This window comes from Mus musculus, chromosome 2 (assembly GCF_000001635.26).
Source record: "Mus musculus strain C57BL/6J chromosome 2, GRCm38.p6 C57BL/6J".
Lineage (NCBI taxonomy): Eukaryota > Metazoa > Chordata > Mammalia > Rodentia > Muridae > Mus > Mus musculus.
Genome location: NC_000068.7, coordinates 48,062,016 through 48,088,901, shown reverse-complemented (window position 1 = coordinate 48,088,901; position 26,886 = coordinate 48,062,016). Strand labels below are relative to the sequence as shown.

The 26,886-nt window shown below is 37.7% G+C and overlaps 1 long non-coding RNA gene across 1 annotated transcript in view; it reads left to right on the top strand.

The window, feature by feature from the left end:
* The window catches only part of Gm13481 (predicted gene 13481), a 395,046-nt gene extending 368,364 nt beyond the window's left edge, over positions 1-26,682 (top strand). The window contains exons 4-6 of the long non-coding RNA NR_166463.1: positions 1,713-1,794; positions 24,027-24,124; positions 25,209-26,682. This is a non-coding gene — a long non-coding RNA (predicted gene 13481). The remainder of the gene's footprint in view (positions 1-1,712; positions 1,795-24,026; positions 24,125-25,208) is intronic.
* Positions 26,683-26,886: the final 204 nt, after the last annotated feature.

The window sequence follows — 26,886 nt, the reverse complement described above, 5'->3', positions numbered from 1 at the left end:
TGCAGACCAGGCTGGCCTCCAACTCAGAAATCTGCCTGCCTCTGCCTCCCGAGTGCTGGGATTAAAGGTGTGTGCCACCATGCCCAGCACTAGTACTGTGACTTTTCTATATGTGTATGTTTAGGTTATAATTTTTGCTTTATCCAATTCTTGAGTCTACTATTTGATGAAAATATAATGACATGGTACAAAATTCTCTATGAATTTTTGTTATTGATCAATTTACATTAAGATACTGATATCAATGTATTATTCTTTATATAGAAAATTTCATATACATATATGGTATGAATATATAAATAACACAATATTTTGACTTTTATTTTACTTATACAAATTGATGATAAATTCATGTATACTAAATTATCTAACATTAATACTATATGAAAAAAGTACATATGATGAAAGACCCTGCATATATGATGCTGGATCAGAAAGAAACTGGGGTAGGATCAATGAGGAAAAGGGAAAGCAGGAGTTGAAAATTATATAGATAGCATTTATGTATTAAAGAGATAACTATCAATTTTTAAATTATTATTGTGTTTACTAGAATAATAGGATAGTGTTGATGTGGAAATCATATATCCAATCATATAATATTATATTTAATTTCAGAGCAATGAAGCAAGAACAATCACTATGGAGTTTTTATGAGCTAGTTCAGGACTGTGATCAAATATTTACTCAAATGTCTGTATTTTTCATGTTTTAATATATTATCTAGACCTTCTAGGAAACTAATGAAAGAAGTTAGAATCTAGAAGGATAATTATAGAGTCGAAAGATGTTGAGAGATGGACTTTCACATTCATTGCTACTGTATGATGAGTCCAAAGATCATTATGCCTGATATCAGTGGGCAAACAGCCAGAATAAAAGCATGTGTCTGAAAGGTGCTGGATAAGAAAGTGGGAGAGAAGAAGAATTCAGCCAGAGTAAAACTAGGGCTCCTTGAGAAGAGAGGATTCAATTATAATATAAATCCATCGACAGAAATGTATGTCAAATGAACTCTATGCAATGCTGGTAAAGAATAGGATGAGGTTTGAGAAAGATCTTTTAGTTGGTTATTTTATTTACTTACATTTCAACTGTTATCCCCCTCTCCCCTTTGCACTCCCCCTATCCCATCACCCCTTCCCCTGCTTCTATGAGGGAGCTCCCCTGCCTACCCACCCACTCTTGCCTCACCGCCCTAGCATTCCCTAAGCTGGGGCATTGAGCTTTCACAGGACCAAGGGCCTCCTCCCATTGATGCTCGATAAGGCAGTCTTCTGCTACAAATGCAGCTGGAGACATGGGTCCCTCCATGTGTACTCTTGGGTTGGTGTTTTAGTCCCTGGGATCTCTGGGGGCCAGCGGTTCTGGTTGGTTGATACGGTTCTTCCTATAGGGTTGCAAACCCCATCAGTCCTTTCCCTAACTTATCCATTGGGGTCCCCACACTCAGTCTGATGTTTGGCTGTGTTCACCTGGATCTGTATTGGTCAGGCTCTGGGAGTGTTTCTCAGAGGACAGTCATACCAGGCTCCTGTCAGAGAAAGAAGGTAGAGAAGAAAAGTAGGGTTAACTAAAAGTAGGTCTCAATTTAGGACTAGAAGCTATGTATCAGTAAAACTAGGAGGCAAATGCTGGGGAGTCACATAAAATGCATACAATGGAGGGTGCATTAATTGTGTACACTAAGATCTAGCTATGTTTCTTTCTAGATCTTGGGGAATCATGAGACAGTGGATGAGAATTGGGATGGCCATCATCACCACCATCATCATGACCCTTCTTCATTCACAGGTATCTTATTTATGCCTCAAATGCCAAATCCCTCATGATTTGTTTAATTTAATACTCAGAAGCACTGTACTTTGAAATTTATCCCACGTTTTCATAATAAAAATGAAATTAACTGACTCTCAGAGAAGCGATCTTATTTACTTAAAGTCTTGTAGATGGTAAATAATGAGCCCAGCATCCTAGCTTGTCTGTGTCATCTGTGTTCTTAGTGACAGGCTGTTGCTCAATAGCACTTCATTGCCATTAGTATGCAAGAGGATAAAGTGCTGCAAAAGCTACATGAAATCTAAGTGAAGGGGAACCTCACCTGTTGCTTCACAGCATCTGCCTTGTAGATGAAGGGATAGAATTATGTTGGGGAGGGATTGCAAAGCTTGCTCTGCTAACTGGATGGCATCAATCTCCAGTGTCACCTGCTTTCTGTTTTATGTTCTAATTCTATGTGCACAGTGAAAATGAGGTGAAGCTAATATATGGAGTGCCTTTGCTTCTTAAGCACAAAGCAGGAAGAGTTCTCACAAGCTTGCCCGCTCATCTCTCTCTCTCTCTCTCTCTCTCTCTCTCTCTCTCTCTCTCTCTCTCTCTCTCTCTCTGGTGAGAACCAAGCTCAAGGCTATGTTTCACAGAAATCATAGCCTCCAAGTTTCCTCAACTTACAAAAGCCCAGGCAAAGGGTGTTGCTCTTTCTGGGCATACCACATTTTCCTATGGCTCCAAGAGCACATGGGTATTGTATTATGTTTTATTATTCATTATTCTCTCTTCTTTCTCTTTACTTTTTGTGATTGCAGGATACTTAAGGGCAGAAGTTTTGGCAATTCAGTTTTAATCTCAGTGTCAGCTGCCTAACACAGAGGAATATATAGTTACCAAAATTATTTGACTTGAATGTTATAAATGACTAGTCTAAAGGATGAGATATTAGGTAATTTGCTTAATTTGAATGCAAACTCACAGTAAGGACCAGGAAAAGTCTTCTGTTCCTATTTATTAATATAGTAGTATTATCTTTGTGTTGAAGGAAATAATAAAAAATAGAACTGGTTTGCCTCAACTCTGAAAATATCATAGAGCTATTTTACTTTGGTGGTGATTTTCTTATATTTTTATGAAGGTTGTGAATTGGATGACTTGAAATTTTATATTCTCTGCTACATATCAAATTGAAATATGTCCTGTGTACTGAGAATTTGGGGTTTCATGTCTGGATTTTGATTTAACCTTAGTAGATTATTAGGACAAGGGGCTATGAGTCCTGTCTTCTTGTTAATGGTACATTAATAAAGTGTACAGGGCCTTATATCAGGAATATGGATGAATTTGGAATATGTGTGTGTGTGTGTGTTAGTGCATGCATGTTATATAACCACAGTTGAAGTGTTCAAACTGGAGATTATCCTCTTCAAAATTTTTACCTGAACTCTGTCTTTCATAAGGTCTTGTACCTTCCACAATGCAATCTTATTTATTTTCAGAAGATCTGCTTTCTGTGTCATGAGGGATCCAGAGATAGAATAAAAATGAAGCTCAAAGCAGTGGGCAAAAGAAAACCTTCTAGGTAAAATGTACACATTGTATCAAAGTGGAAACTGGAACTGTTGCGGGAAATAATAAAAAAAAAAAGAAAAAAAAGAATCTGGCATGTTCCTGAGCTGTGTGTGACTCCAACTCTCTGCCCCTGCTGCTTGGCTGACCATGCACAGCTGGGCAATGGCAGACCTGTTTTTATCTCATGGAGGCTCTGACTCAGAACTCCACAGTCTCTCTATCCAACTCACTAAGTTCCAACTTGCAGGTCGCTACCATGCTAGTCCCATGTTTCAAATCCTACGTGGCCTTTGTGGTGCACATCAGGCAAACTCAAGCTTTGCCACAGTACCCTTCTCTCTTGAACCAAGACGAGCCACCCTGTGAAGGAAAACTCAACACAAACTTAGTTCAGAAACAATAGTAACTCAGTCTCTGGGCACAACAACTAAAACCTGATCTTGTAAGCCTTATTAAAATCTGATTCCTCCGTGGCTAATCCCCGTGGATCCGCCATGATACCGGGAACCTCTAGCAACTATATCTTACACTTACACTGTCCCTGTTCCAAAAAGACCTAACTCTCTCCTTCTTCCTCTCTTCCTCCATCCAACCCGGAATTCCTGCCTATTCACCCAGTGATTGGCTCCTTTATTCATTAGGCAATTGATTCACAAGAAGCCACCTGTTTGTCTGACCTTGATCACTTTTAGATTATTTATTAGCTTTTTCTTATGGTATATTTTTAAGTGTAGAACTTGGATGCAAGTTTTTTAATTTACTGAGCATACTATCAACCACAGGGCACTTCACTACATTTTCTCTTCTTTGATGAAGAATTTGAAGACCAACTCAGAAGAGTAAGTTGATTCTTGTAAAGGGCTATAGGGAACCAGAGATGCAGAATGGAGTTAGAGTCCAGTTCTAAGTCATCTCTGAATAGTCTCTAAAGCAGCTTGCACATAATGCAATATGAGTACATGTGATTTCAAAAGTACTATCCCTAAACAATCCCCAGAAACAATTTATGTGTGTATAAAATTGTGGGTTTTTTTTAAGTCTCATTATATAGCCCAGGCTAGACTGAAATGTGTAGCTCTCATGTGCCAGCACCCTGAATGCTGAGATGATGAATATGTGCCACTGGCCTGGCAAGTGAAGACAAATGTACAAATTTAGAGAGAGGTATAGAGTGCATTTGATATTAGCTTCTGAAAGGAAGGATGTTGAGATTGGAAAACATTTTAGTTGGAGATTTTCTCCGTTCCTGTTTATGTGGTTTTATAGAATAATTTAAAATTTGAAATGTGACTGAGTTTTACATTTGCAAACATCATTTTCAGGTAGATTCATCCATTCTACTCCTTTATTAAAGGGAACTGAGACCTCAGTAAGCACAGGCAAAGGGGCTTGAAAGGAACAATGATGAAGAAGCTAAGATGTCCAATGAGGCCCAGCAGCTAACCAGACATGCACCCCAAGTTCAGTCTGAAGATGAGACTTTAAATTTTTCTTAGTTTGAGTTTTATTCATGTGAAGAGACACCATGACAATATTTAAGTGGAGCTGGTTGCCATGTTCAGAGATTCAGTTTATTTCCATCAAGACAGAAAGCTTGGCATGGTGCTTGTGGAGCTGTGTTCTATATCTTGATCCGACTGTATCCAGGAGAAGTCTGACATCCAGGCAGCTAGGAGGAGGATCCAAAAGCTCACCCCCACAGAGACACACTTCCTCCAATAAGGCCATACCTACTTCAACAAGGCCAAACCTCCTCATAGTGCCATTCCCTGGGGCAAACCACCACAGAATTCAAGAACTTGAGATTTCAGCAATTTCATGCAGTAATCAATATGAAAAACTCATAGCCACAATTTCTAGAAGCCTTCCATTTCCATACAACTAGCCTTCTATGTTTGACCTACTAGGTAATCACAATTCCCCCCTACACACACACACACACACACACACACACACACACACACACACACACATACTTTTCTTACCCCTACACACACACACACACACACACACACACACACACACACTTTTCTTAGTCATATTTGTAAATTGGGAAAGGCAATTGAATTTGACTCCACAGTGTCACACCTTAAAATCATTCTATTTTCCACTCTAGATAAGCTATGATATTACCTATTGTTTCCTCTCCCCGAGTCCCAGTACAATAAGTCATTTCTAAAACGGTGGACCTGTACTGTAAGTCATGTTGATGTGGCCTGAAAGGGAGGAAATTGACTAATTCTTGCTTTGGACAAAATCAATCTTTTCTTCTCTGACTTATCCCTGAAGTAGATAATATTTCTGTATCTATGTTCAGTTATTATTTATAAGACTGTGGCTATTTCTCAGCTAGGGTGCCTTTTGACTAATATTCATTGTGTATTATCAAGGTTAGCTGTATGTAAGTTTTTTTTTTCCATTACTAGATTGCAAACTTAAAACAAGATTGTGATTGCTTTGTATGTTTTCCTAATATCTAGGAGGGCCTCCTGCTGTCATCACTTGAGTACATGGATGGCCTATACAATAAGGGTATTTTCAGGATCTGTTAAAACCATGTTTTTCTGGGTAAAAGAGTTCACATTCCTTCTGGTAGTGCTTGGTAACTGACTCTGGTGTTTTATTCATGATTTGACAAAGCAATCCAGGGCTTACAGGTCTTTAAAGTATTGTTCAGATATTTCTGGGAATCTTGGAAAAATGATTATGAAAGAATCCCAGTGGTTACTGAGGTGTGGCTGAGCAAAGCTTACTGGGGTAGAAGGCTGGGCAACTGGTTAGAAATAGTTGTATAATATGAATGACAACTCATCCATTTGGAAATGCATAAAGAAGGCTATGCTGATAGTATCTATTTTTATCTCTGATCTAGAAAGCTCAGAAACAGCTGTCAAACCCTGCTTGGGACACATTCATATCCTGCCTGTGATATGAATCTTAAGGGGGTGATACCCACACAAGCAGGACATTGTTCCAAACAGCAGAGTAAGCTTGCCATTGCCTTGGGCTTTCATACTTGTTCTGACTGCTGTGTTAGTGACACTGGAGTCATCTTAGAGGGCATTTTTTTCTCTACATAGTTTTCAGGATTCTTTGAATTGCCACCTATGAATATTAAAGTTTTCCCACGGTACCTATCCTGGGAAAATATTATTCAGGGCACATTTGAGTGGGAGGTATGACGTCAATATAAAGTCCCTGACCGCCCAAAGGTCAGACTCCCCTTTGTCTCAAAGACTGGGTTGTGCTGAGCTAGTCCATTGGCCTATTTGGAAATGTGTCAATGGGAGGACTGGACACAGAGCCTACATCTGTTTTAGTCAGAGTCACATAAAGGCAGCTCACAGTTTAAGGCAATGACATTTTAGGAAGGGTTTCAATTCTACATAGTTGTGTTTTCTTTTGGAGTCTTTTTATCCCATGTGAGATGTGGTAGTAAAATGAGGTGATTATTTTTTTTATAGATTGTGTGCAATTACTGGCAAATCATTGTGAGTGGATACAATGACATAGATATTTTAAAAGAGACATTCAAGACCTCCTTGCCTGAATAATCTAGAACAATAAAGCAAAGGAACTGAACTTGATATCAACTATTATTTATTTCTTAATAGCTTTGTGGATAAGTGGAATCCGTTTCAATGTCATAAAAAATTGTATTTGAATCCAAGACTCAATACACACTAGCTGTGGGGTCTTGGCTGAATTAGTTCCTGAAGAGCCTGCATTTGCTAACATATAAAAAAGATGGTAAAATAGCCCTGACATTTTTTTGAGGTGATTAGCTGCACAAAAATAAAACTGACAACAGAAATCATTCTGATGAGCGGCCAGTACATAGGAGTATGTGATACAGTTCCAGTTGAGCATATCAACTTACTTGGCAACTGGTTGCCTTCTTTCTCAATAGCATCCAAGGTTTTATACAACATTTGTTTTGTGGGAACCTTCAGAAAAACAATGAGCTAGGGTTTACTCCCTAGCTAATACTGAACACCAGCATTAGAGAGTGATCTAAAGGGCTAGAAAGATTTATTGGTGTGTCGTGTTTGAACCCATGATGCCTGGTGCCTGTGTCTCATTGGAAAATGTGTATTTGCCCACTCTTCTTGCTTCAAATTTGTTTGAATGCTTTAACAGCTACACTCACAAATGTCTGTCATGCTTAGAACAACACGTAGCTACATGCCCAGTGTGCCACTATAAAGAACTTTCTCTACATTTGAGATTGTCTTAAGTTGCTTTCAGTGTTTATTGTCTTTGGTGTCATGACTCACTCATCAGGTCTGTGAAGTCCTGGCTACTGTATCTTTGTTTCTAAATTGTGAAATGCAATTGGCCAATTTTAAGAACCAATCTAACTATTTCTAAAGCTCAACTAAGCTACCAACCTTCACTTTCTATATTTTCCAATATGCAACTTAAAAGTTTTAGTTATGAAGTGATGCATCTTACTAAACAACTTGAAATAATGTATGGTACAGTCGAGTGCCAGACCACTTCCTGAGACATCACATAGAAAACACACACAAACATACACACACACACACACACACACACACACACACACACACACACACACACTACACACAGAGAAAAGATTATGAGAAGTTCCTAAAACATCACAAGGTCTAAAGAACTATTCATTGTTACTTTTTTGAAGCAGAGTATATGTTCTGATTATTTGTTTTTCTGGGGAAGTGCAACAGTAGTAACTGTCTTTGTAGTATTAATTACAAGTAGGGTAGGCTGATGCTTCATTCTGCTACTAAGCAGGACAGAAAAACATTGACTAACAACTGCAGAGCTGAGAATAGAGGAGAAGTATCTCATATTCAAGGCTGTTTATTTGTGGAGTATAAGGTAACACCATGTATGAAATAGAAGTCATTGGAGGGCTAAAACATATGGGTGTCAGAGTCACAAAAATAAATGCAGCATGATACAAAAGACTGGTGTGAGATAAGTCATGAAGTTGACAGAATAGTAACACACAAAATCAGAGGGCACATGACACTAAGTACAGAAGCCAGATCTAGTAGAATTTATAATGTGTTGTGAGTGGCCTGGCAGCACTGTAAGGAATAGAGGCTGAGTACCCTTAAGTTAGACTTACTATTCCTTTGCTTGGTGGAACACCAAGGCATTGCTGCATGTATTCTTGAGATTCAGAGCAGTTTTCCTTGGCATTCCCATAGCCCATGTTGGTCTATGATTTCTTCAAATGGCATCCTAGAGAAATTTGCATCCCATCATCTGTGTTAAGTCCACGTGGCACGCTTTAACAAAACACTACCAACTGAGTAAGTTACAAAGAACAGAAACTTACTCTGACAGCTTTAGAGACCACAGAGTCCAGAGTCAATGCAGCTACAGAGTGTTTGGTGAGGAAAGGCTTTGTGGCTCATAACAGTCATCTTTGGTTTTTATAAATGGTTGAAGAACAAGATGTAGATTCTTAGTCGTGTGGATTTTCATATGATCTAATTGACTCCTACGGGCCCCGGGTTAATACTCACACCTTGAGAGCCAGGATTTCAGCATACAATTTTAGATGACAAAATTTCCAGAGCCTTGATTTCTCCAACATTTAGAAATCAGTAAAGAGATAACAATTCATAAATACGAGGAGATTTCAGAGTTGGTACATAGTCCGTGGTGATGCTACAGCAGTTACATGCATATTATGTGCTGTTTGTTTTGTCTCATTGATCCCTTACTGCAAGTAAGTTTTAGATATTATTAAATTAGCTTATCGATTATAATATGCTCAGAGATGTTACGTTATTTGTATCAAGATACCACAAACTGAAATTAGGTTTAAAAGATCACAGTAGAGAAAGTGGAGAACTAAGAATGAAACCAGCAAGGCAGTTCGGAAGGCCAGGCTGAATCAGCTATCTAGGTGACAGCTGGTGAAGGTTTAGATCAAGAGGGAAGCAGTAGAAATGCTGAAGAAGTGTTGAAACGTGGATACTTTTGGATACATTTTGAAGGTATCACAAACTCTCATTCCTGGCAGAATGGAGGTAATATAAGACAAGGAGAGATCAAGAATAAATTTGTTGGCCAGAGCAAATAAGATTAAATTGCCATAATTAATATGAGGAAACCTGTAGAACAGATTTAGTAAAATAAAAAACATGTTTTATATTTAAGATGTACATTAAATATTCAATTAGATGTGTCGACTAAGCAGTCCAATGAATGCAGCACAGATATTTGGGGTGGATGTTTAAAATATTAGAACTTTTAAACATGTAGATAGTTTTGCAAAAACACAAGATTACAAGAAATTATCCTGAGGCATACATCAAAATGAGATAAATCAGTAACAAACGTCTAATTAGAATGCTGAGCCATGAGGTTTAGAAAATAGAGACAAAAAGGGGAGGCTAAAAAGGAATGAAATATTCTGGAATTGAAAAAGGGAGACTGTGGGTCTGTGGAAGCCAAGGAATGGGGTACATTTAATAAGAAGAAAGAAGAATGATTATACTAATAGTGAAGACTGAAAGCTGCTCACAAGGTTTGACTATAGTGTGTTGATGGTTTTGGGAGGAAATTTTAATAAAGTGTGTGCACACGTGCATAAATTTTCAGAGGAATGATGAACTGATTAGAGTAAGGAGAGGAGAGGTATGCTTGTGTGACAAAGACATCCTTACTAAATTGCGTATGTTATGTGTGTCAATAGGAACTAAATCAGACACACAGGAGAGTCCCTAGATAGTTGTATGTATTATGACATACATTTTGAGATATTCATAACTTAGATTTGCTCCCTTCTAAATATTCACAAAGGAGTCACCTCTTAATTGGGTATTATGTCATCATCCTACTCAAATGATTGCATCATAAACAGGCTGTATCACAGTGGTGGAGATTTTGTGTGATTGTAGAACTGTCTCTTGATTTTCTCTGACTTATAGAGTGAAAAATTACTTTTGCAGAGAGCAAGATCATCACTGGTATTTGAAAGAATTGGGAATTCTTTCCCACTAAAGAGCAGGACTTTTTAATCAGCAGAATCTTAAAGACCAAGAGAAGGAGACCTTGCCACAGCTTGGGGTACTTTAGTGGAAGGGGAATCTAGGGTGGGGTGGGGGGCAACCATGGTTATGGCTTCACTATAATCCCTAAGATTTGTGCAAGGGGCTATCTACATGGTAGGGATGGAGCCATCACTGCTCCGGGAAGGAGTCACTACTGCAGCTGAGGACAAGACTTTCTCTTCCTTTTGTTAATACTTTTTTAGCCATTGGTAGACCAGCATTCTAATTTCAGGATTAAACCCATTCTTGACTTACAAGACTATCTTAAGTTTAAAATCATTGCTTTATGTACAAATAGGGTCTTTGCTGAACTATAAATCATCAGGGACACAGAGTAAGATTATTCTTTTCTCCCTTTCATCAGTCCATAGTACACACACTCAGATATTCTGAATATACTATGCTTTTGTCATGTCTGATTAGTCTCTTGATATGTGAAGCAAAGGACATGGGGCAGTGCCTGCAAACCTATGGCAACAGGCCTGGTAATCTGATAATTGGGAGTGGTTGGGCAGGAATCCTCAGTTGGCTGTTGTCCTAACAACTATCAGGGAGTGCCGCAGGTAATGCTTAGTATTTTATTATTTCTCAAAATTTCCCCTTAGAGATTAATCATTGCCTGTCAAGTCTCTACCTGAGAAAACTTCTCACTGAGAATGAAAAACTCCTGTGTCTTATGCACCTCATTTTATTGCAATGGTTACAGTCTTAGGATCCTGGCTGGTTACTTATCATGGTAAATTAGTATTTATGAGACAACTCAAGTTCATAATAGTTATCTTGAAGATTTGTAGTAACTATCATAAATAATAAACTAATAATATTCTATTTTTGTTTAAAGCCTGTAATAGACTAATTCTTCTTCAAGGGTTTTACTAACATAGGCAGTAGATATTGAAATGTTTCAAAAACAACTCCTGTATCTTTAATATTTGTTTGTCTTTTTGTGGTAGCCCCTTTCTATTTTAATATTCCATGTTCTATGTACAAGTAGTTAGATATAGTAAATTACACTGTAAATGAACCTTTTATACATAGGTTTTCTTTGTGTTTCATAGTCATTAATCCTTTCCTATATGCCTTACAAATGCATCCTGTTCTTTCCGTTCTTCTTGCCTTAGCTTGTCTTTGTAGCTCTTGGTAGCCCAGACTAATCTCTTGTATAAACAATATCACAACTATTCAAGCAGGAATTACCACTAAGATTTGCAGAATGCTATGTAAGTGGATAATCAGAGCAAATATCAATTGATTCCACATACCTCTCTCTTTCTCTTCATACTCGTTGTCTCATTGAATACCTATTGTGTTAGTGTTCTAATTGGAGACTTCTCTGATCTTAACAATTTCAAGAAAGTTCAAAACCACTAATCCTGAGCAATCCTGTGAAAAATCACTTATAACATAATAAGAGGTCTGAGCTTTTATATGCTGCTTTTTAAAGCAAAAGTGGTGCCATTTGAATTAAGTATATATATTTTTGGTATTTTTATGTTCATTTCTTTCTCATGTCTCTATCCCAGTTCATTCGTCATCCTCTACTTATGTTTTAAATCTCGAATGTAAGCAGATGTACTGTAAAGCTGATAGAGAGGTCATTGTTGTCTTATACTGGTTGTTGCAGGACTGTTTTTTCCCATAATGAAACATATGTGGACAAATCAAATTAATACCATACTGTAGGAAGCGGATATACCACCACTTATTGATCTGTGTTGCTTATGCAGAGACTAGACAAGAATTCTTAAAAGAATGATAACAAGTGTCTATTCTTATCTTCGTATTAACCGGAAAGACCTTGAAAGCTAATAAAAATGGGGCATTTATCATAGGAATGCCATAATGGAATTTTAAGTTAGAATCTGAGAAATGGATCAGACATCCTGGATGATGAAGTTTCTTTCCCTAACACTTAACTATGTAGCCTAGCAAACTATGAAGCTTCTCTTAAGTGGAAGTAACAGGTATGACGGTGTAAGCTTGTCCTGAACAGTATATGCAAACTAAAGACCTGACAAGGGCAATGGAAAAAGTGACCCTTACAATGTCCTGAACATTCAGTTTCATTACTAAGTCCTTTCTGCTGTACTTCATGCAATCCCCCAAAGATATAATATTGTTACACCACATTCATTTTTGTTGTCTGGTTTTAATTTTGTTTGTTTGTTTATCTGTTTTGGTATTGTCCTAAGTTTCTAAATACATGCTAAATAATGTAGGAGTTTATCTTATGGATAGTGAATTATTTTTTGGAGGTAAAACTCACATGCAAAATTGATGCTTGAGTGAAATTGTCTGCCTCCATATAAGATTAATTTTGAATCTGATTTTATTAATCCTATGGATCACTATTTTGATCCTTAAGAAGGAAAACATTTGGTATGACAATGAAGACTTTAGATTTGTTACAAATTCACTCCACCAGAAAGGTATCTATGTACCTACATATGACCATTGAGATGAAAAAAATATTTGGTAAAGCTTTCTGGGAGCTCATTAAAAGAAGAATAGTAAACAAGGGGAAGTTTTCACTTTCATACTCTCTGCAACCAGTGCTGTGGAATGGTATGGCAGTTTCCATAGACTGTCACAGAGAGTCCCATATGAGGTCAGGTGAACAGAACAGCAGAGAACCCAGTTCTTTGAGCCTGACTTAACTGTTAATGGTCCCTGTACTGTCTAGTTCCAGAAATCTTTATGTAAAGAAGAATCCAACTAATACATTGTAATGTTATTTTTTTTTACATTTTTTATTAGGTATTTAGCTCATTTACATTTCCAATGCTATACCAAAAGTCCCCCATACCCACCCACCCCCACTACCCTACCCACCCACTCCCCCTTTTTGGCCCTGGTGTTCCCCTGTACTGGGGCATACAAAGTTTACGTGTCCAATGGGCCTCTCTTTCCAGTGATGGCCGATTAGGCCATCTTTTGTTACATATGCAGCTAGAGTCAAGAGCTCCGGGGTACTGGTTAGTTCATAATGTTGTTCCACCTATAGGGTTGCAGATCCCTTTAGCTCCTTGGGTTCTTTCTCTAGCTCCTCCATTGGGAGCCCTGTGATCCATCCATTAGCTGACTGTGAGCATCCACTTCTGTGTTTGCTAGGCCCCGGCATAGTCTCACAAGAGATAGCTACATCTGGGTCCTTTCAATAAAATCTTGCTTGGGTATGCAATGGTGTCAGCGTTTGGATGCTGATTATGGGGTGGATCCCTGGATATGGCAGTCTCTACATGGTCCATCCTTTCATCTCAGCTCCAAACTTTGTCTCTGTAACTCCTTCCATGGGTGTTTTGTTCCCAATTCTAAGGAGGGGCATAGTGTCCACACTTCAGTCTTCATTCTTCTTGAGTTTCATGTGTTTAGCAAATTGTACCTTATATCTTGGGAATCCTAGGTTTGGGGCTAATATCCACTTATCAGTGAGTACATATTGTGTGAGTTCCTTTGTGAATGTGTTACCTCACTCAGGATGATGCCCTCCAGGTCCATCCATTTGGCTAGGAATTTCATAAATTCATTCTTTTTAATAGCTGAGTAGTACTCCATTGTGTAGATGTACCACATTTTCTGTATCCATTCCTCTGTTGAGGGGCATCTGGGTTCTTTCCAGCTTCTGGCTATTATAAATAAGGCTGCTATGAACATAGTGGAGCATGTGTCCTTCTTACCAGTTGGGGCATCTTCTGGATAAATGCCCAGGAGAGGTATTGCTGGATCCTCCGGTAGTACTATGTCCAATTTTCTGAGGAACCACCAGACTGATTTCCAGAGTGGTTGTACAAGCCTGCAATCCCACCAACAATGGAGGACTGTTCCTCTTTCTCCACATCCACACCAGCATCTGCTGTCACCTGAATTTTTGATCTTAGCCATTCTGACTGGTGTGAGGTGGAATCTCAGGGTTGTTTTGATTTGCATTTCCCTGATGATTAAGGATGTTGAACATTTTTTCAGGTGCTTCTATGCCATTCGGTATTCCTCAGGTGAGAATTCTTTGTTCAGTTCTGAGCCCCATTTTTTAATGGGGTTGTTCGATTTTCTGAAGTCCACCTTCTTGAGTTCTTTATATATGTTGGATATTAGCCCCCTATCTGATTTAGGATAGGTAAAGATCCTTTCCCAATCTGTTGGTGGTCTTTTTGTCTTGTTGATGGTGTCTTTTGCCTTGCAGAAACTTTGGAGTTTCATTAGGTCCCATTTGTCAATTCTCGATCTTACAGCACATGCCATTGCTGTTCTGTTCAGGAATTTTTCCCCTGTGCCCATATCTTCAAGGCTTTTCCCCACTTTCTCCTCTATAAGTTTCAGTGTCTCTGGTTTTATGTGAAGTTCTTTGTTCCACTTAGATTTGACCTCAGTACAAGGAGATAAGTATGGATCGATTCGCATTCTTCTACATGATAACAACCAGTTGTGCCAGCACCAATTGTTGAAAATGCTGTCTTTCTTCCACTGGATGGTTTTAGCTCCCTTGTCAAAGATCAAGAGACCATAGATAGGTGTGTGGGTTCATTTCTGGGTCTTCAATTCTATTCCATTGGTCTACTTGTCTGTTTCTATACCAATACCATGCAGTTTTTATCACAATTGCTCTGTAGTAAAGCTTTAGGTCAGGCATGGTGATTCCACCAGAGGTTCTTTTATCCTTGAGAAGAGTTTTTGCTATCCTAGGTTTTTTGTTATTCCAGATGAATTTGCAAATTGCTCCTTCTAATTCGTTGAAGAATTGAGTTGGAATTTTGATGGGGATTGCATTGAATCTGTAGATTGCTTTTGGCAAGATAGCCATTTTTACAATGTTGATCCTGCCAATCCATGAGCATGGGAGATCTTTCCATCTTCTGAGATCTTCTTTAATTTCTTTCTTCAGAGATTTGAAGTTTTATCATACAGATCTCTCACCTCCTTAGTTAGAGTTACGCCAAGATATTTTATACTATTTGTGACTATTGAGAAGGGTGTTGTTTCCCTAATTTCTTTCTCATCCTGTTTATTCTTTGTATAGAGAAAGGCCATTGACTTGTTTGAGTTAATTTTATATCCAGCTACTTCACCGAAGCTGATTATCAGGTTTAGGAGTTCTCTGGCAGAATTTTTAGGGTCACTTATATATACTATCATATCATCTGCAAAAAGTGATATTTTGACTTCCTCTTTTCCAATTTGTATCCCCTTGATCTCCGTTTGTTGTCGAATTGCTCTGGCTAATACTCCAAGTACTATGTTGAAAAGGTAGGGAGAAAGTGGGCAGCCTTGTCTAGTTGCTGATTTTAGTGGGATTGCTTCCAGCTTCTCTCCATTTACTTTGATGTTGGCTACTGGTTTGCTGTAGATTGCTTTTATCATGTTTAGGTATGGGCCTTGAATTCCTGATCTTTCCAAAACTTTTATCATGAATGGGTGTTGAATCTTGTCAAATGCTTTTTCTGCATCTAACGAGATGATCATGTGCTTTTTGTCTTTGAGTTTGTTTATATAATGGATTACATTGATGGATTTTCATATATTAAACCATCCCTGCATTCCTGGAATAAAACCTACTTGGTCAGGATGGATGATTGCTTTAATATGTTCTTGGATTCGGTTAGCAAGAATTTTATTGAGGATTTTTGCATCGATATTCATAAGAGAAATTGGTCTGAAGTTCTCTATCTTTGTTGGATCTTTCTGTGGTTTAGGTATCAGAGTAATAGTGGCTTCATAAAATGAGTTGGGTAGAGTACCTTCTACTTCTATCTTGTGAAAAAGTTTGTGCAGAACTGGAATTAGATCTTCTTTGAAGGTCTGATAGAATTCTGCACTAAACCCGTCTGGTCCTGGGCTTTTTTTGGCTGGGAGACTATTAATAACTGCTTCTATTTCTTTAGGTGATATGGGACTGTTTAGATGGTCAACTTGATCCTGACTCAACTTTGGTACCTGGTATCTGTCCAGAAATTTGTCCATTTCATCCAGGTTTTCCAGTTTTGTTGAGTATAACCTTTTGTAGAAGGATCTGATGGTGTTTTGGATTTCTTCAGGATCTGTCACCCTTTTCATTTCTGATTTTGTTAATTAGGATTTTGTCCCTGTGCCCTTTAGTAAGTCTAGCTAAGGGTTTATCTATCTTGTTGATTTTCTCAAAGAACCAACTCCTCGTTTGGTTAATTCTTTGAATAGTTCTTCTTGTTTCCACTTGGTTGATTTCACCCCTGAGTTTGATTATTTCCTGCCGTCTACTCCTCTTGGGTGAATTTGCTTCCTTTTTTTCTAGAGCTTTTAGATGTGTTGTCAAGCTACAAGTATGTGCTCTCTCCCGTTTCTTCTTGGAGGCACTCAGAGCTATGAGTTTTCCTCTTAGAAATGCTTTCATTGTGTCCCAAATGTTTGGGTACATTGTGGCTTCATTTTCATTAAACTCTAAAAAGTCTTTAATTTCTTTCTTTATTCCTTCCTTGACCAAGGTATCATTGAGAAGTGTGTTGTTCAGTTTCCATGTGAATGTTGGCTTTCCATTATTTATGTTGTTATTGAAGATCAGTCTTAGGCCATGGTGGTCTGATAGGATACATGGGACAATTTCAATATTTTTGTATCTGTTGAGGCCTGTTTTGTGACCAATTATATGGTCAATTTTGGAGAAGGTCCCGTGAGGTGCTGAGAAGAAGGTATATCCTTTTGTTTTAGGACAAAATGTTTTGTAGATATCTGTCAGGTCCATTTGTTTCATAACTTCTGTTAGTTTCACTGTGTCCCTGTTTAGTTTCTGTTTCCACGATCTGTCCCTTGATGAAAGTGGTGTGTTGAAGTCTCCCACTATTATTGTGTGAGGTGCAATGTGTGCTTTGAGCTTTACTAAAATGTCTTTAATGAATGTGGCTGCCCTTGCATTTGGAGCGTAGATATTCAGAATTGAGAGTTCCTCTTGGAGGATTTTACCTTTGATGAGTATGAAGTGTCCCTCCTTGTCTTTTTTGATAACTTTGGGTTGGAAGTCGATTTTATCCGATATTAGAATGGCTACTCCAGCTTGTTTCTTCAGACCATTTGCTTGGAAAATTGTTTTCCAGCCTTTCATTCTGAGGTAGTGTCTGTCTTTTTCCCTGAGATGGGTTTCCTGTAAGCAGCAGAATGTTGGGTCCTGTTTGTGTAGCCAGTCTGTTAGTCTATATCTTTTTATTGGGGAATTGAGTCCATTAATATTAAGAGATATTAAGGAAAAGTAATTGTTGCTTCCTTTTATTTTTGTTGTTAGAGTTGGCATTCTGTTCTTGTGGCTGTCTTCTTTTTGGTTTGTTGAGGGATTACTTTCTTGTTTGTTCTAGGGCGTGATTTCCGTCCTTGTATTGCTTCTTTTCTGTTATTATCCTTGAAGGGCTGGATTCGTGGAAAGATATTGTGTGAATTTGTTTTTGTCGTGGAATACTTTGGTTTCTCCATCTATGGTAATTGAGAGTTTGGCCGGGTATAGTAGCCTGGGCTGGCATTTGTGTTCTCTTAGTGTCTGTATAACATCTGTCCAGGCTCTTCTGGCTTTCATAGTCTCTGGTGAAAAGTCTGGTGTAATTCTGATAGGCCTTCCTTTATATGTTACTTGACCTTTCTCCCTTACTGCTTTTAATATTCTATCTTTATTTAGTGCATTTGTTGTTCTGATTATTATGTGTTGGGAGGAATTTCTTTTCTGGTCCAGTCTATTTGGAGTTCTGTAGGCTTCTTGTATGATCATGGGCATCTCTTTCTTTATGTTTGAGAAGTTTTCTTCAATTATTCTGTTGAAGATGTTTGCTGGTCCTTTGAGTTGAAAATCTTCATTCTCATCCACTCCTATTATGCGTAGGTTTGGTCTTCTCATTGTGTCCTGGATTTCCTGGATGTTTTGAGTTAGGATCCTTTTGCATTTTGTATTTTCTTTGACTGTTGTGTCGATGTTCTCTATGGAATCTTCTGCACCTGAGATTCTCTCTTCCATTTCTTGTATTCTGTTGCTGATGCTCCCATCTATGGTTCCAGATCTCTTTCCTAGGGTTTCTATCTCCAGCGTTGCCTTGCTTTGGGTTTTCTTTACTGTGTCTACTTCCCTTTTTAGTTCTAGTATGGTTTTGTTCATTTCCATTACCTGTTTGGATGTGTTTTCCTGTTTTTCTTTAAGGACTTCTACCTGTTTGGCTGTGTTTTCCTGCTTTTCTTTAAGGGCCTGTAACTCTTTAGCAGTGCTCTCCTGTAATTCTTTAAGTGACTTATGAAAGTCCTTCTTGATGTCCTCTATCATCATCATGAAAAATGCTTTTAATTCTGGGTCTAGATTTTCGGTTGTGTTGGGGTGCCCAGGACTAGGTGGGGTGGGAGTGCTGCGTTCTGATGATGGTGAGTGGTCTTGATTTCTGTTAGTAGGATTCTTACGTTTGCCTTTCGCCATCTGGTAATCTCTGAAGCTAGCTGTTATAGTTGTCTCTGTTAAGAGCTTGTACTTCAGGTGACTCTGTTAGCCTCTATAAGCAGACCTGGGAGGGTAGCACTCTCCTTGGTTTCAGTGGGTAGAGTATTCTCTGAAGGAAAGCTCTCTTCTTGCAGGGAAAGTACCCAGATATCTGGTGTTCGAACCGGACTCCTGGCAGAAGTTGTGTTCCACTCACTAGAGGTCTTAGGATCCCGTGGGGAATCCTGTGTGGGCCCTTGTGGGTGTCAGGCAATTCCGCTGGCCAGGAAGCCTGGGGCTCGAGTGGAGCAGAAGGGGCTTTTGCCCCGGGTCAGGCCCGGGTAGTCTGCTTCCCTATGTACCACAGTCTCAGGTTCCGGGCGATTGGATTGGGGCCGCCGCTGTGTTCCACTCACCAGAGGTCTTAGGATCCCGTGGGGAATCCTGTGTGGGCCCTTGCGGGTGTCAGGCAACTCCGCTGGCAAGGAAGCCCGGGGCTCGAGTCGTAATGTTATTTTTAAATTATTCTTTTAGATAAAACATCTTGAGTTTTCTTCATCTTTCTTAAGAAAATATTCTTGGGATGCTACCAACTGGTCCCTTTGGATATTTGAGACATGATCTCATTGTGTAGCTGAGGGTGTTCTTGAACTTGCTGGCCTCCAACTTCAAACGTACAAATATGCTGATATATGGCACAATGCCATGTTTAAGTTACAACAAGCAAAAAGACCCTAGCAGCTTGTGAGATGGTTCAGTGGTTAAGAGCACTCATTGTTCTTGCAGAGGGCCCAGTTTCAGTTCTTATCATTCACATGTGGCTCCTAGACATGCTACACCCTCTTCTGACCTCTGTGGGCAGCAAGCACATATATGGAACACATAAAAACATTCAGGCAAAACACCCAGACACATAAAATGAAATGAAATGTATAGATATATAGATATAGGTTAGATATAAATGTAGATATGTAGATAGATAAATAAATTAAGAAACAATTATAAGTGCCAGAAGGTAAAAAATATTTATTTTGTCCAGGAAATTCCACAGTTTTCTCTCTATCTATTTATAAGGGACAGTCTATTGGATAAGCTTACTATTGATATTTCACTAAAGAAGAAGAAAAGGAGCTTTCTTTTGTAGTTGAAGTTTTAACTTATGTATCTTTTTTTTTGTCTCCCACTTTCCTTATTTAATTCTAATGTACAATGCTGTCCAAGAGTACAGTTTCAAACAGTAATTTATTTGTTCTTCACTTTTGACAGTTGATGGGTCACCAACCATTAATAAGAGAAATACATTCTTTTACTTCCTGGGAATTATAGGGATGAAGCCACCAGGGCTGTGGAAGCACTAGGGCTGTACAGTTGTACTCACAGAGGAGACAGTGATAGATACTCCCCCAACCCCTGGAGACACAACATCCTCTTCATTCTTTGGCTTGCCTGCAGATGGAAAGGTACCAGACCCTGAGGGAACTGCCTATCACAGCACATAGCACATGGGGGATGAGATGGATCACTGTAGGATGCACAGTGAACATCTGGAAATACCGCAGGGCAATTGCCTCAGCAATTCCTTACTTCTACTAGTGTGTTATTTTCATTAATTTTAACCAATTCTGCTTCCTTTTGCATTTTCTTTTACTTTGCCAACTTGATGCTAAAAAAAAAAAAAAAAAAAGTTCCAAGGGCTCGCTATGTAGAATTAAAGCAAAATTAAAACTAGTAATGATCTTTCTAGCACCCCTGAGCTGAGTGAAAAATGAAAAACCTTCTTGTCCTGGAAGTTACTGATAATTTAATCTCAATTTAATCTACACGGATGGCATCTCTACCCGGTCATATGTGCATGTACATTTATCATATACTTACTTGTGTCTGAAGGTGCCTTTCAGCTGTCTGTGTAAGCCTTGCTTTTATTCTAATTCTTTCCTCAAACTCTTTTTCTATGCATTTGAGATCATACATACATGTATTTATTATTAATTCTGTATTTATTATCTTTGTATTACTTAGCAAAGTAGCGCTCTAATTTTGTATCCTCTTTGTCTGTTTTGTATAAAGTTTGATCTGTCTTCTGACCCCAAGGCGATTGAACTGAGGTATAATATATTATCTTCTATAAAATTATAAAATATATTTATAATTTTAAGTGTAGGAATATGTAGTTTTGTTCATCTTTTAATAAAATAACATGCAACCATGTTAAAAAACCAGATCTATTTATAATCATGACAAAGCTAGGTGGGGTGCTAACCAATGCAACAGAGTAATTTCTGATATACACATTAATGGAATCAACTCCCAAATATATCATTCCTTTTTAGACCTCTAAAGGCACAGGAAAGGAAGACGCCGGAGAACAGTTTTCCAGGACCTCCTTCTTAGATTCCCTGCTTCTATTATTTGTTGGGTGTAACCTGTCCTGTTTACAGTGCCAAATGCATTTGTGAGTGCTGATGTAAGATATTCCTAGAATGGAAATTTTGGCTATCCAACCAAGACAGTTTCTATTCACTTAAAATTGCTGAGAGGAAAAGGAAAATGATCTGTAGATGACAGACAGATTGACAATTGTTAGATTAACAACCTCTGAATTTGTTTTCTCTTTCCCCTCCAACAGAAACATGGCAAACTCAATGCCACAGCAAAAAGCCACTTATCTTTGTGTGTGTGTGTGTGTGTTTGTGTGTGTGTGTGTGTGTGATCTTTAAGATCAATCAAGGCATTCATAATGCTCTCCCATTTCAGAGCACATTTCTTCAACAAAAATACTACAAGAGAAGAAGAGAGTATAAAAGAAGTTCTCTTCAGGTGATGAACAAACAAATAAACAAACAAACAAGCAAACAAATGCCATTTGTAGGAACAAATGGGTAAATTTATGTTGGTCCAGTACATTTTTGGAGCAATGGCAAAATGTATCAGTTCTGCTAAAAAATGTGCACAAGCCCAACAACAAAAATTGCTCTATATCAGAAATGCTAAGAATTCATGAAACAATTTTAAAACACTATCACTGAAGAAAGGTTTACTAAGACAATTACTAAATGGACATAACAAAAATGTCCAATTTGTTAAATAAAAACAGAAGTAAGGAATTCTTTCAGAATATAAGCCAAAGATCAATGAGATTAAAAACACAAAAGAAATGTAGGAGACATTGAAAATTGTATAATAAGTTCAATGACCTAAGAGTTTCAGAAGATACATGGGGAGGGTAGCTTCAAGAAACTAGCTGATGTATTAGATGTAATGCTAATGCATTGCAATGTCTCTCTGATGAAATTTCAGGTGTAAATGACAAAAAGAGATAGAGGGGAAGTAACACTTAAATCATCAGTTGATACATTAATACATATAAGGATTTATAGATATCTGTGATGAAAAGGAAAGAAAATATCAAGATTTTTCCTAGTGAAATTTCAGATGTAAAACGACACAAAGTCCTAACATTCTTAAAAATAAAGTTCTAGTCAATGAAAACAAAAATCCTGAAGTGACATCAGACATTTTGTATGTGGAAAGGGTGTAAAATAAAGATTTTTTTCCAAACACTAAGTGGTAGGTAATATAATTTCAAGGTTGATTTCTCTTTATGTAAAGTTAAAAAGAGATATGAAGACATTTAGAGAATTCATCACTATCAAAATAATTTTACCTGTATTGCTAAAAAGATATTGTAAGAAAATTTGGATCACAAAGTTCATGTTTTTAATGAAAAAAAAATGATGTTGGGATTGGTAAAAATCAAATTAAAGCATGATAAAAAGTTATTTTGTTTTGGAGTTCAAACTAAATATGGCATTATTTCCACAATAATGGGAAGTGCATATGATTTTCAAATGTGGAAAAGCTAGTGTCTGAAGAAAGAAGGGAATTCTGAAAATCATCCATATGATAAAGAAAATAAAAATAATATTAAACCACCTGACTACACAATAGAAACTCTATATCAAAATCAGAATAATGGCTATCACTCTTATTATTCTAGCTTATTGTTCAGGGCTTATCTAAGTAAATAAGTTTAAGACTATAAGTATTAGAAAACATACCTCCAATTTTATAACTATGTTTAGAAAATCCTGACAAAATAATTAAAAAACATTGACTGATATGGGACTTCAGTAAATTTTCTGAATGAATATTACATTGATTTCCAAAACACCAATAACTTGTCTGTAATGGAGCAATCACTAATAAGAAACTCATAGAAAATACAACTTCAAAGAGTTGTACAAACTACAAAATGCACAAAATGAACTCTAATAAGTTATATATTAAAGTTATATATATAAAGTTATATAAATATATTAAATATTATATATTGATCAAACTCAATGAAAAGTTTAAAGAAAAAAATGAAAATAGCAAAAGATTGATGGTGTAGTTCATGACAGACAGTTTGCTTGACCTATGTGTGGCCTCAGCATCATTTCCAGCACCGCTGGTGGATGAGAAGAGCTGAGGGAGAGGGACAGGGAGAGCACTCCGAGTATCACAAAATTCTTTAGGTTTAAAAGTATTCCCATTGACCTTTTCATCTGTCTTCTTAAATTAATGTGTAACATAACTGTTCAGCATTTTTCTAAAACTGAATATTCAACTTTCATAGAGACAATTGTAATGTGGAGGACTCTTTAGGCCCCTGACGTTCTTTTCCAGGATTCATTCCAGGTCACCATGCTGGGTCACCCTGGCATCTGTCTCCTTAGTCTCTCCAGTTTGTGATTGAGCCGTTTTCCTTGTCATTGACTATGACACTCTGCAGGAGATTCTGGTCTGCGTGAGGTTATCTGTCACTGGTTTGGGCCAACATTGCTTGGAAGGCTGTCACAAAGATGGTGTGCCTTCTCAAGACAGAAGTCACCTGGGTACATTGAGCTGGTTTCACTTTAATGGAGATATTAAATTCCATCACTAAATTCAGTAGTTTATGCCAGAAATCTACACTCAAACATAACTTTTTACACATTTAAATAACATCATTCTAAATGAAAATAACATGAATAGATTTTCTTAAGTTTTAAACCATCCATTAAAATTTATTTGTTTTAAAAATTACCTAATACCCTTAAAATTAGCAAATCACAGTTATGTATTTTATTGGTATCTCCTTGAAACATTTGGTCTAGTTTCCTCTTGCTTAAACTTCCAAGGTTGAATATTACCTTCAGTGATGGTTGCTGTGGTATTCTCACTTCTTCCTCTGTCCTAAGGTTTCTGCTATGCAACTCAGATGGCATCTTGAGATGAATCTTTACCCCTATTACCATGTGCAATCCTAGTACCCAGGATGTTAGAATATACTTAACAGGTAAGGATCAAAGAGGTAAGTAAATCAAAGTGAGGTCTTTAAGAGTTCAATATTTTTCCAATATGAATAACATCTTCATTTTGGGGAAAAAAACCCTATAAAAGAGAAAATATAAGCTCAGAGACACATGTGGGTGAATACAGTGTGAGGACGTAGGAGAATAGAGCATGCCCCAGTCAAAGAGGAAGATCTGAGTGCTCTGTCTCCTGTGGTCATTAGAAGAAACATCACAACTTGCTGGCTGACCTGTGATATGGATCTGACCACAGGATGGATTAGCATGCCTTCTATGCACATATTAGAAAGGTTGAAGAGTTTTTCAGGCAGGAAATGGAGAGACCGGAATGACAAAACATGAGACAGGAGTTAACCAGAAAACTTGGGTTTTGCATGTTGTTATAGGTACATTGAGGACATGCCTAGAAGGGTATCTCTCTTACTGAGAACAATGGTCATGTCAAAGAAGGGCTTGGAGATTAAGAGGATTCATTTCAGAATCTTTTATTTGTGCTTTTTCTCTTCTAATTATAATAATGCATTTAAATAATTATTACTTGTAAAACTAAACTAATGATAAAGTACTTCCTGTCCTATTTCAAACATAGCAAGTGTTTAGTACATGTTAGCTATTATTATTAATAGCAATAGCAGTCATCATCATTATTATTTCTATTATTAAGGATTCGTGGCAAACCCCCAAATCTGATTACTGGTCAGGAGTGTGTCTTAGTCTATGGAAGTAGACTACTGGATTACATTGTATGTGTTTTTGTTTAAAACACGTAGAACAAATATGGAAAGTTCCTCATTATGCTCATAAGTAACACTGAAGGCTTGTTGTGGGGGGAGTGAGAGGGGGGTTGAGGAGACGTATTGGGTAGAAATAAAGATGGATGGTGGCCTCCTCTTTTATTAAAACCACATTTCAATAAGATGTGTTCTTTCGGTACTAGTTGGATAATCAAATGTACACTTATGTAACTCTCAGTTTGCTTCTGTAATCTATATCCTTATTTACTTGCACACTGATCTTCAGTGAGCGAAGGGTAATGTGCAGAGACCTGTTTGTGTTTCTCTCTTCCAGGCGATTGGAGGAGAGGAAGATTGTCGAAGCAGGACCAGCTGGGATTCTCTGGCTGACTCCCAGGCGCAACTGTGAAGCAGCGGATATTGGGTGCTCTCCCACCTCGTCAGGAGCAGCGTTCTCCTGTCTGTTCTTGGCATCTCGCAGCATCCTGTGCCCTGCTAAGGTGTTAACTGACAACTGACAGATTTTACTAAGAGCCTATTCTCCTTGGTTGTATTTTCATTTTAAAAGCTGACTTAAAAACTTTACAAATCAAACCTCTGCAAGTCAAGGCATAACTTTCCTTCAGTATAGCCCATAAATAGATCAAAATTCACTCATCTTTTACAGGAAGAAATAAACGTTCTCTTGACACCTGACATTCTAGTAACTACCATCCAATGTTTACCAATTTTCATGAATTTTTTTTAAACAAAGTGGTTCATTGTCTCCTATAATAATCTCTGAATTATTACAAATGTAATGTGGCTTCATCTTCTTTTTTCAACTGCTCTCTTTAAGGATGTCTTTATCAGGATCTAAATGCCAAATCCAGGGACTTGGCTTCTATTTAATTCAGTACTCCCTGGAAGAGTTGTGTTGTGTAATTTGTCTGATTGTCTGTCTGACCAACTTGATGGTAAGTGTCTTTTTGTTTGAATCTCTGCCTCATTCATATTCAGATCACTCTGATCTTATGTGATACTTAGCTCCTAATAATAATATCAGGTCTATTGGAAATTGGATGGTTTGGAAGCCTGGGTTGTTTACATACTGGGACTAAGTACAGCATTAATGGAATAAGAGAGAAGGTCCATTCACCCAGGAGCCCTTCAATAGAGACTTGCTCTTAAGACTGTAAGAACTGAAGAGACAAAAAAGGAACAGCTGGGCAGATCCTCTTGGAGGGTTTGTTGAAAGCAAGCAGTAACATTTTCATTGGCACATGGACTAGAGTAGAGACAAATGACAGAACAAGGGGACTATTCTAGTGTACAGTGAGAACATGACTCCAGCTTTAACAAGATAGTATATTTACACCCCTCCATACAGTGACACATCTGGGACTATATAGAAGGACACAAAAACATTCATAGCAATGGAAATGAAGGTGGCCTTTAATCATCTTTAATGGCATTTCTAAGAAAGCAAGTTAGTCCTGAGGAGACAGGCACAGGATTTCAACCTGGAAGAAGACTTTTCAAAATATAATAGTGACAAAGACCAGTTCAGGTCATTTTCTCACAATGTCAGCAACTGAAGTCTTGTTTTACAGAGTACTGGGAATGGAACTTGAGAAACAGCGTGAACGGACTTCAGTAAGTATGTGAACAGGTGATAAGCATGCTAAGGTGCACTGTGGCTGAGTTTTCTTTAGTCGGGTATGTCTGGAATAAGGCAGAATAATTTTAATCCTGGCATATTCTGACTATAACAAAAACAAAACTATTGTAATAGAAGCCATCACTCCTAAATAAACATCTTGACCATGGCTTTGTGATTTTTGAAGTTTTAGAACCCAAGTCTTTTATCAAACAGTAGTAGACTATTATCTGACCATAATTTATTTTGATTCTATTGTTATCTTAATACACGGTTCTTTGGGACCAATTCTTTTGTTTAATGACATGTTAGAAAATCTTCATAAGAAGTATAACAAAAGGAGAGATATTTTATATTGCCAAAATATACCACA